The sequence below is a fragment of the Protopterus annectens genome, chromosome 6.part1 (genome assembly GCF_019279795.1).
Source record: "Protopterus annectens isolate FY-2018-M chromosome 6.part1, PAN1.0, whole genome shotgun sequence".
NCBI lineage: Eukaryota > Metazoa > Chordata > Ceratodontiformes > Protopteridae > Protopterus > Protopterus annectens.
The window spans coordinates 404,384,433-404,396,244 of NC_056738.1; the positions used below are offsets into that span (position 1 = coordinate 404,384,433).

At 35.3% G+C, this 11,812-nt stretch overlaps 1 protein-coding gene across 2 annotated transcripts in view; it reads left to right on the top strand.

The window, feature by feature from the left end:
• Positions 1-510: 510 nt before the first annotated feature.
• The window catches only part of CFLAR (CASP8 and FADD like apoptosis regulator), a 764,637-nt gene continuing 753,335 nt past the window's right edge, over positions 511-11,812 (top strand). For both annotated transcript variants that reach the window (XM_044075821.1, XM_044075822.1), the window contains exon 1: positions 511-952. The gene's annotated coding sequence lies outside the window, so the exon portion shown is untranslated. The remainder of the gene's footprint in view (positions 953-11,812) is intronic.

The window sequence follows — 11,812 nt, forward strand, 5'->3', positions numbered from 1 at the left end:
CCCTACATTCCTTCTCCAGGTCTACGACAGGCTTCCCTAGGCAATTCTCCCGGGCTCCTGGACCCTTTTTCCTTCCATAGCTCTCAACCAATCAGGGACAAACCCAGAAAAAAAATAATGGAAAAATAGGGATATTTTTTAAATATTAATACTATTAACTTGAGACATTGGCAAAATAAAATAATGTTAATTAATATACATTTTGTGATGTAAAGGAAATCTATAATTCTTTTTTTTTTTTTTTTTCAATAATAATTCTTTATTTTATTTTTTCCAAACAACTAATACAGTAGGAAATCTATAATTCTTAATTATTGCCATTATTCATGGAGTAAAATTCACTACCTTTCCTCCAAAAGTCAACAGCGTCAGGAGGGATTAAAAGGGACAGATGAAATTTGAGTCAAAATCAGGGACATTTATGCTTCCACCTCCCAGTCGTTCTAAACTACGGTAATCACCCCAATACAGCTTAAGCTACTTTGAATCTCTGTTGTTATAAGTTTACTATTATTGCCCTTTATATACTTTTGCAATGTTTCCTGCAGAGAGAATTTTGAGCATGGCTTCTCCGACTCCAAACCCGTCACCTTTAAACAAATAGAATCATACATACATAATAATGTGTGAGGAGGAAGGTATTTTAAACTGCTTCCTCTAACGTTTCTAAGTTCCTTTTATTTGTCATCTGCCTCTGAAGTTTGTGTAAATCCAGTAGGGAATCCCTCTTTTTTTTCTTTGTTTGATAGTTATTAGTACTACCGAGGGTGTTTCTGTTTCGTGAAAAGAAACCGAAACTTACATCATTTTTGAAAAAAACTCGTTAAAAATGTCAGGGATTTAAACAGGCCTTGGAGATCTGTATTATTAACATTGTTTGGGAAGAAGCCGACGTCTGTTTCGGTCACTCAATTGGATTGTATACCTTCTCTTTACACATGTGCCTAATTTGGTAAGTACAGTTATTTATTGAAACAGTGTTCTACTCAAAAGAATTGTATTGACGTTTTAATAGTCATTGAGGCGTAGACAAAAATGCGGACGTAGGTAATGAAATGCACTTAACCCAACTCAAGCGCATTTAAATGTCAAATACAAAAGCGAAGTAAAAAGAGTACACCAATTATTACCCATTACTGGCGCCTAAACATTTGTAACGATTTTATTTTCGACATTATTTTTAGTCTGTTTAAGCATACTAGTTTAATGCGTTGCCCACCTGACCGCATAGTTTGCTGCTATATATTTCAGACGTGTATTGAAACTTTCACTTTATTTTGTAAATCAGTATACAGTATACGTATTCGCCATGATTATTTGTGGATATGTATTCTTAAATGTGTACAGTTGTTGATATTAAACTGTCAGTCTGTGGGTTCAGGTTTGGTTGAGACTACATGCTGTATACCAAAAGGAGACGCCCAATTCTAGATCAGTTTAACCTCTAATGTTGTTTAATCTGCGTCGTTTGGATTGTAATCCAGTCATTTAAAGGAAAAAAAAAACTGGCATAATTTATTTCAAGGGTGATGTATACGTACAAGTGTGGTTTGGCACTTCCTTTATCATTTTTGCGAATTGAAATTCTATATAATTGAAGCCCCCCCCCAACCAAGGATACCTCCTTACGAGTGTTATTTTGAGTCTTAAAGGGATAATCCCAGTGTTTAACATTAGGGTCTCAGTTAAATTGACAGAAGTCACGCCCACTTTGACATGTCACTTTCATTCCTACCCAGAGTGTCATTGTACTTTTAAATATCCTGTAAATCCACAGCTTCAGTCTTGTTTCAGCTCCTAGGATAAACAAGTCTTTGGAAGTGTGTTCCTCTCCAAGTTGCATTGAATTGGGAAACTATGCCCACTGCTCCTGGCTCAAATTTAAAGTAAAGAAAGCTGTGCCAGAGGCTCTTCGGTTCGATTCTCGGCCGGCATGCCTTCTGTGCGGAGTCCGTATGTCCTCCCCGCGGTCAAATTCTCTTAAAAAGACAAGCAAGTAGGTGCTTGCGTGCGTGGGTGTGCCTTCCTTGAAGGTTGGGTGCCAGGCTGGCAACTTGACACTATAAAAATTCATTGCAATCATTAGTGAACCGGACTGCTGTGGCGACCCCTAAACGGGAAGAGCCGAAAGACAGTGTATACTAACTTTTAAATTTTGCATCACTCAAGCTTCTACAGATGTACAAGCAGCCAGCTCATAAAAAAATTGTGCATTTGTCTTTTAGTATTCAGAAGTCAGCACATATCAAACTAGAAACTGAAAAAGGGACAGAAGAGTGTGTCTACTAAAGCTCCAACCTTCTGTCATACACTTGCTTTCTATGGAATTACTAATAGGTCAGAAAGTCACGTCACTACACCAGTCTAGTATTCAAAGATCATATTATAGTAAAACATGAAAGAAAGAGAAATATGGTTTCCACTACATTTGCTTGACTCAGATGCTTAGAAGCCATGTTGTAAAATTGTTGTAGATGGCCAGGATTCAGTCACCACAGAATAAAATATGAAATGAAAGGAACAAAAAACTCTGTTTACTAATGTTTTAAAAGCCTTGCGTTACTGATGTGCTTTCTAGAGTAGCAGCAGCAGTAGTCAGGTCATAAAATACCTGAAAGGCTACTTTTCTCAATGGTAAAATGGACAGATTAAACTAATGAATGGCTCCGAGGGAGAGCTATTGTCAATACAACTGCAATTTGAGATGGAATTTGGCTAACACCTTTGAAACTTCATTCAGGCACTGTCCCCCCCAGCCAAATGTGAGCATGCTCAGAAAGGCAAACCTGAAATGTAAACAAAGGCTGAACCAAAACAAAAATCCCTGGGACTGTCCCTTTAAAGTCCATGTTCATCGCAACTCTGTGTTGAAAGGGTGTCACACATTGTGTTGGGAATTTTTTAAACTGATACCCAAACTGATACCCAAAGTAAATGATACTGACTCATTAATTCATCAAAAGAAGCTTTATAAGTATACACACAATTTAATCATCATGTAATTTTCCTATTTGAAAGTTGTTGGTAAGTGTTCCGCATTATGAGAAGTAGTGCTCCTCATTTTGGAACGGGAAGGTTGAGCGCTATGAGAAGTGAAAGAGCAGACATTAGGTAATACAGTCTAATAGTGGTTAATTTTATGAATTTGTCTCAAAATAGCATTGAATTACATTTTTTTAACTGTTGGTTACAGGGTGTTACACTGGACATAAATGTGGAGCACTGTATCCCCTTCAGTTTGCCATGTTGGGGCGTTTCTAACATGATTAACAGGTACAAATCTGTTGCGTCATGTATAAATTAACTTTGATTAAGAAGATAGTAGCTAATGAATGTGTACATGGTGGAGAGGAGTGATGAATAGTTTATTGTGAATGCTCCAAAAAACGGATAGCGCTGTTGGATCGTCACTCCACACCGCAGAACACGAGCAGGGACCCAAATAAAGGTATAAAAGCCAAAATTATGATGACTCACAATACACTGTTAAGCACATAACACTTCATTCACATGTACTTTTGTCCAAAATGCTCTCAGAACTTCCTCAGAATAAAACCTCAAATCTACAAGCCACTTTTTTAAAATGAGTGAACCAAATTACATGGTATTACTAAAACAATTGAAAAACTCATTTGCTGTTAAAAACTATAACAACATGTAATATTCCTAAACTTAAAATCTGTATTGAAAGATGTAAAATTATTTAAAAAAAAAATAAAATGTCAACAACAAATTGTGAACTAAGTACTACATGTGAACTTCAAATCTTAAAGTAAAACTGTAAAAGAGATTCATAGAAGGAAAAGAGGAATCTACCATGAACCCATTTTTGCAAGTGGTGAAAAATACATCACACAGTAGCTAATGTTAAAGCCATTCATATGAAAATTAACTGAGGTACTAGTATGTGCTAGGAATAATAAGATGCACTCCAGATTTATTAGAATTTTTTAACCCTACAGCAATTTATGGGTAGTATATTAATTATTTAATTTATTATTTAATAAACTGACCAACTCCTGATTTGGCTGCCCTTAACTTGAGTACAGGAACTATAGATATAAAGTCATTGATTCCAGGAAAAACTGTAGCATTTAGCTTAAATTGCTAATATAATTCTCTGTACTGTATTTTTATCTCCCATGTACCTCCTCTGGAGTCTCATGGGATCACTTCCAGGATGCCAAACAGAACATTTTTTGAAACCATTATATATAATAGTGTGTTTTTAGACAGCACTGTTTAAATTTCCTTTCTGAATGTTATAACAGTGCTCATAAATTATTTTTTCAAAAGTCTTTCTGACTTCCCTATATAAAATGCTGGGCAGGTTGTACATCTCACTATGTATACTAAGCCACTGCTATTGGATTTCCCATATGAAGATGTGATTTTCTTTTGGTTGTGTAAATATTCAAAAGATAAATTTGTTGTCTGTTGTAATATAATCACACTGCCTACACCTACCACATTGTTTGGTACCCTTCTTTTTCTCCTCAGTAGTGGCTATAGAATGTCCATAACCTCCATGTCTGTCTAGGGCTTTCTTAAAATTGACAGTTATCTTGCAAAAAAAAAAATTGGCGAATCACCCAGTAACTTATAGAGGGAATCATTTCCTCGAAGTATCATCTAATTGTTTCTAATCTGAACTTTAATTTTATCCATGCACACACTATAAGGAATGACAAAGGCTCTTTCCATGCACACACTATAAGGAATGACAAAGGCTCTTTCAAATTTGTCTGCCTCTTCTAAACTTACAGTTTTAATAAGCCCCATGCCATTCCTTCCATGGCTGTCCGTTGTTGGGTTCTCTAAACCTTGTCCTAGTAAGGGTATATATTTAATGCCCCATCCATCAATAATCTCCTGACTTATCATTTTAACTAGGAATTGTGGATACCCCCTTTCAAAAAACATGTTTTTCTAATTTGTCTATCTCGATTAAAAAATTAGCCTTTGTTAGATGTCATTTTTGCTATTCTAACAGGCTGTCCCTTCACCAAATTTTGTTTATAATAGAATGGTTGAAAGCAATTAAAATGCAAGTATGTGTTTGAAAAGCCAGGCTTTCTAAATATACAAGATTCAAAGCCTTCCTTGCCCTTGTAAATGAATGTATCTAAATAATTAATAGTCTCTCAATTAAAAGAGGAAGGGCATTTTAAAAACATAGTGTTATTATAAATGTAATCCATAAATTGATGTGTTTTGACAAGTAATAAAGAGATCATCCAAGAACCTTAAATAAATTTAATGATAAGAAAATAATTTAAGGGAATAAATACTTTACTTCCCATTACCTCATCACAAGATTAGCATAACATGGGGTCATAATGCCCCACTGCAACTCGTTTAGTCTGTATGTTTCCCCTTTAAAATAAGTGCAATTGCTGGACAAGACTAATTCCATCACATTCATCACTAAAAAAATCTCTTTGTGTTTCAAAAAATAAGGGCAGCATTAAACATCTCCATTCCTTCCTCCCTGGGAATGTGTTTGAACAAATCTACTACATCAGTAGTTAAAAAAAAATAATCATTCCATAATTCATGTGTAATTCACCCTAAAAAGTCTCATGAATCTCTTAAGATGTGTGTGGTGTGCTGAAATAAAAAGGGTTTAAAAGATGATTGATATAAACATCCAGAGGATAAGTCTTAGAACCCTGGGTTGAAAGGATTGGTCTCAAGGGGGGGGGGGGGGGTTATAAATATTCTGAAGAACTTTTGGTGTACCAAAAATTGTTGATGTTAAAGGGGATCTATTGAGTAAAAATTCATACAGATGATTTGAAACAAGCCCTTGTAAATGGCAATCTTCTAAAAATAAATCTGTCCCTTTGTGGGCAGTGTTAATTTTATTTTGTGATACAGAGGTGTAAGTATTACTATCATGCAAAACATTAAACATTTGCCCTATATAATCTGTAGTTTCACAAATGACCAACCCTCCACCTTTATCTGGTTTCATAATCCGACTCTGTCTATTCTTCATAAAGGATTTTAATAATATCTTTTTATCCTTTCCCAAGTTCTTGAATCCTCTAGAAGGGTGGGTTGGAAGAAATTTATAAATATTGATCTCACAAGCTTTTTCAAATGCATTGAACAGTGGATGAGTTGGGGGGTTGTAAGTAATTCTCCTTTTAAACATTTCTTTATTAGTAATGCCTTCCTATTGGATGGAACTGCTAAATTCATTTTTCTAGTAAAAATTCTTATCTATATTAAAATACTCACCAAACTATTGTTTTTACTTGGTATAAAAGTGAAAAAGGTTAAAATGATGTAAATCAATCTCCAGGGAATTGTAGTTAGATATTTAAAAATCATTAAATGTTAAAACCAATCCACTGTATTCAGATAGAATGCTGTCATTTCCCTTGGGAAAATGTGGTATAAAATGAATTCATCTTCCCCCTGCCAATCCCTTGGGTCCTGTGGTATCTTTTCAAATTTTGATATACCTTGCCCTGATATTGATGCTACTATCCCTCGTCCTTCTCATTGGTTTGGGTGGCTATCCTTTTATATCCCCTGAAATGGGGATACTCTAAAGGGTCTGGAATGCATACCATATAGTTAACATCTCTGTCCAGCATATTTTCTCTGGGGATGGGTTAAAACTGAGTGTCTGAACCTATTTACACCACTTACAAAAGAGGTTTATGGTGAATTTCTCTCTTCCTTTTGTAAATCACTTTTACAAATTTTCTTTGATTTGTAGTTGACATGTAGTTTACTTAGTCACAATTTGTTTTATTTTTTAAATAATTTTACATCATTTTTCAGTTTAGATTTTCCCTACTATCTCTTTTTGCTTATCTATATATGTATATATATATGTATATATATATATATATATATGTATATATATATGTATATATGTGTGTGTGCATATATATACACACATCACACACACACATTTTGTTATAGTTTAACAGCAAAGAAGTTTTCTGATTGGTTTAGTAATGCCATGTGATATGCTTGTATGTCCTTAACAGTGTATCATGTGTCATCACAAGACACATTCAATTTTGGCTTTTAGACCTTTATTTGTGTCCTTGCTCATAGTCTGAGATGTGGAGTGACGATCCAATTGGGGTGAAATTTTTTTTGCACTGTTCCTGTTTTTTTTGGTTCCCCTGGACCATAGTTTTGGTTTCATGAATAGTCAATACCTATCTAAATTAACATTCAGAAAGAGGGGCACTCTGTGTCTGACCATGTTTTTGAAGAATGACTCCAATTTTGTTTAATTTTTGCTCTGTTTATAATTTTTTTCTGGTACTTTATAATAATATTAAAAAAGTCTGCTAATTTTTGGCCATTGTTGATCCATTGTGAGCAAATTAGTCAAGAGGTATGCTCTTATCTCTCAATCTTCCATCACCCAAATGTAGAATACTACCACTCATAATGTGGAAGAAATTGACAAAATGAGGAACACTTACTAACAGTACAAATACATTGAGTTAGAAAGCTCACAACGTGGTTACCATGGATATTTAAAAATAGTTTTTCATAGGTTCGTAGGTAAGTACTACATTAGCTGCCATGTTGGGCCATTTTATGCCTAGCCAATTTCCCTTTGAAAGGTGAGATTCAAACTCTCTGTACCTTGTGTTTTTGAGGTAACTCAAAAATTTTACCAACACACAACCTCTTTAATGATGAATATGTAACAGACCTGTTGGATGTGGAACAGGAAGGAACATTGTCTTTTAAGGCTCAGAATGAGGAATGCCTCTCATAATGAGGTACCCTTGAGAGTATGGGTATGCTGGTAATGTTATTGCCATGAGGCACACAGGTTCTCTCGGCAAAAGTGCTGTGCTGGAGCACATATAGTAAGAAAAGACTTGGGAACATACCTGTCAACTGTTTTTGTGTAGATTATCCCTGATCTTGTTGTCTAATATTTTGGCTTGTCCCATACATCTCAACCTCCAGTCATTCAAAACCATATCTCTGGCCTTTAAAAAATTACAGTAGAGGGTCAGAAAGAGAAGTATTTTCTTATTTGTAGCAACAGAAAATCTTTATATACTAGACTGTATATAATTAGTGGTAGTGAGTCTTTACATAAGCTTAGTTTATTTAATAAGGTATGTACCCATAATCTGGTCTGATTTTTTTTAATGAGGAACATTAATAAATATAGGAGGATCAAGGCTAAATTTGAAGACCACAATCATAGTGCTGTGCCTAAGTCATAGCAGTTGAGAGGTATGCCTTTTCCTTCAAAAATTATTTCCTTGTAAATTATTGAGGAATACAGTCATATTGGACATTAAGCTTTTCATACTTACTGTCTAGAAAATGTGAGTTGATCCAAATTATGCTGCTTTATTATCTTTTTTTAAGTGAACTGGAGAATAGTGATGCTCTCACACAGGAACACTACAGCAAAAGCTTGTCAGGGTCAATGCCACGGTAAAGACACAGTTGCACAATGTTCACCAGTTGCTCCAGTCAGAAACTGCTTCCATTATAAAAATTCTTTACCTATCTTCTGTGTGGTGGTCACATTAAGTAATGAATGTTTATTAAGTTAAAAAAAAACATAGCAGTTGGGGAGTGCTCTAATTACTTTGCCTGGGGCATTTGAGAGGGGTTTGCTACTGCACATTTGGGGTATTATTGCCGTACACTGATGAGACAAGACTTTTTGCCCACATGAATAAATTAACAATACAAATTACTTTTTATAAGCCATACACAAATATTTACAGTTTGATGGTGAAAGATTCTTTTTTTTACCACAGTAAAGAATAAAATATTATAACTTGTCACAAAGTAAAAATTCAAACAGTTTATAACCAAAGGAAGTATGAGGCAAAGAGGTAGATGAGGTACAGAGGTAATGTGGCAGGAAATGAAAAGCTATTCTTTTAATAAATATTGTAAAAATTTATGCTAGGAAAGAACATTTTTCAAAGATGTATAGAAAGGAAAAATAAATCTGTCCTGTGTTTCCTCGCAGAGTGGTTAATTTTAAATCATTTGCATTGGAGCAAAAACCGTGATTGTTTGAAACCAATTTGCAGTGTTATGGGGAGCTTCTCCTTTCTTCTTTCTCTTTTTTTTTTTTTTTTTTTTTGGTGTGAGTTTGGGGGAGGTACTGAGGGGTACACCCCAACATATAAAAAATGTTTTTGCTCTGTTCTGTCAAGATCAATGTCACTGAAATGTTTTCTAAGTAGAAGTGTTTTTAAGTGATCACATTTGAATCATACACGGCTGAAGCAGAAGACAAGTGTTTGCACGCTTTGGGAAATAATATGACTATGAACATTGCCAATAAACTCTCCTGACAGATAATACTAAAGTGAAAATTGTTGATAATAGTGAAGCTGAAAATACTTCTGAAGTATTGAGAAGAATGCATATCATATCATGCATTCTTGGTAAGAAATGCTGATAATGAATAGGAAAGTGTTGACCTTAAACTGTACACAGGTATAAACTGAAATATTTTGTCTAAAACTACCACTAAATCTTTAGACTGTTTAGAAGTCACAGAAAAAGGTTGTGTACATGCTAATGTAATGCAACCTTGAGTTGGTGCCACTGGGTGAGAAGCTACTGACCTATTAATATAAAAATGAGTACAAGATTTATTTTTAAATTATAGCACTTATAAGCAAATTATTGTAATAATTTTTAGTTTTTCAGGTTGTAAATTGCTAGGAATTGCAAAAAAAAAAAAAATCACAACTTGGAAACAAGAAATGTATGTGAACTGACACAGTCCTGCAGATCATGCAAATACTCTCCAATAACAATGTCATGCTTTGTGATAGTTTATGCTTAGGAAGTTTGTCAGGAGAACATTACATGAAATCCAGTGTTACATGCAGACTAGGGTTCCTTTCAGATAAAGCTAGATGGACAAAGTTCTAAATTATGCACATTTAGTTTGCCATTAAGACGTTACAGATTCCTTAGACGTCCATTTGTGTTTCATCAACACCAGAGGTGTTCCAACAGCTGTTGCAAACTAACTGAGTGTTTGTAAAGTGTTGTAACATAAGCAATGCTTTGTCGGTGAAGGATCAGAAACAAGAATATTGTGAAAAGAAACTGATAACTGCTGAGTTAATGAGCAATTGCAGAGGTTATAGGAATGGCCCATTGTCTTGGAAGGTTAATATTTAATATATCTGTGATAGTTATTCCTCTAAGAAAGCTGTTAGAACAAGATGTAGCCTAGGACTGGAGCATTTTTTCTTTAACCATGGAGGTATGTTGGCTTGAGGATCTTTTTCAGCTTTCACCTAACCTGGGCACTGAGGCAGTTACATACAGTGGATATAAAAAGTGTGCACACCCCTGTTAAAATGCCAGATTTTTGTGATCTAAAAAAAAAGAAAACGAGACCACAATAAATCATTTCAAAACTTTTCCCACCTTTAATGTAACCTATAACCTGTACAATTCAATTGAAAAATAAATAAATCTGTTAGAGGAAATCACATAAAAAATTAAAAAAAAACATACAATAAGCTGGTTGTTTAAGTGTGCACACCCTTAAACTAATACTTTGTTGAAGCACTTTTTGATTTAATTACAACATTCAGTCTTCTTAGATACATACCTGCAATCAATTAAAGCGACTCTGATTAACCCCAAATAAAGTTCAGCTATCCTAGTAGGATTTTCCTGACATTAACTCAGTTGCCTGCTACAGCAGAAGCCATGGTTCGCATAGCGCTTACAAAGCATCAAAGGGATCTCATTGTTGAAAGGTATCAGTCAGGAGAAGGGTACAAAAAAATTTCCACAGCATTGGCTATACCATGGAACACAGTGAAAACAGTCATCAAAAAGTGGAGAAAATATGGGACAACAGTGACGTTGCAAAGAACTGGGCGTTCCTCCAAAATTGATAAAAAGACAAGACAAAAATTAGGGAGGCTGCTAAGAGACCTACAGCAACACTGAAGGAGGTGCAGGAATTTCTGGTAAGTACTGGTGGTTTACTACATGTGACAACAATCTCCCGTATTCTCCATATGTCTGGACTGTGGGGTAGGGTTGCAAGACGGAAGCCTTTTCTTGCACACAAAAACATTCAGGCCCGGCTAAAATTTGCAAAACAATACATCAACACTCCCAAAAGCATGTGGGAAAATGTATTATGGGCTCATCAAATCAAGGTTGAAATTTTGGCCACAATTCCAAAAGGTACGTTTGGCGCAAAAACAACCCTTTGCATCACCAAAAGAACACCATCCCCATGGTGAAGCATGATGGTGGCAGTATCATGCTTTGGGGTTGCTTTTCTTCAGCTGGAACTGGGGCTTTAGTCAAGGTGGAGGGAATAATGAACCGTTCCAAATACCAGTCACTTTTGGCCCAAAACCTTCACGCGTCTGCTAGAAAGGTGAAGAGGAATTTCACATTTCAACACAATGACTCCAAGCATACATCCAAATCAACAAAAGAATGGCTTCACCAGAAGAAAATTGAAGTTTTGGAATGGCCCAGCCAGAGCCCAGACCTAAATCCAACAGAAAATCTGTGGGGTGACCTGAAGAGGGCTGTGCACAAGAGATGCCCTCTGAATTTGACAGATTTGGAGCGCTTTTGCAAGGAAGAGTGAGCAAATATTGCCAAGTAAAGATGTGCTATGCTGATAGACTCCTACCCAAGAAGACTGAATGCTGTAATTAAATCAAAAGATGCTTCAGCAAAGTATTAGGTTAAGGGTGTGCACATTTATGCAATCAGCTTATTGTACTTTTTATTTTTTATATTTTTCCCATAACAGATTTGTTTGTTTTTCAATTGAATTGTACAA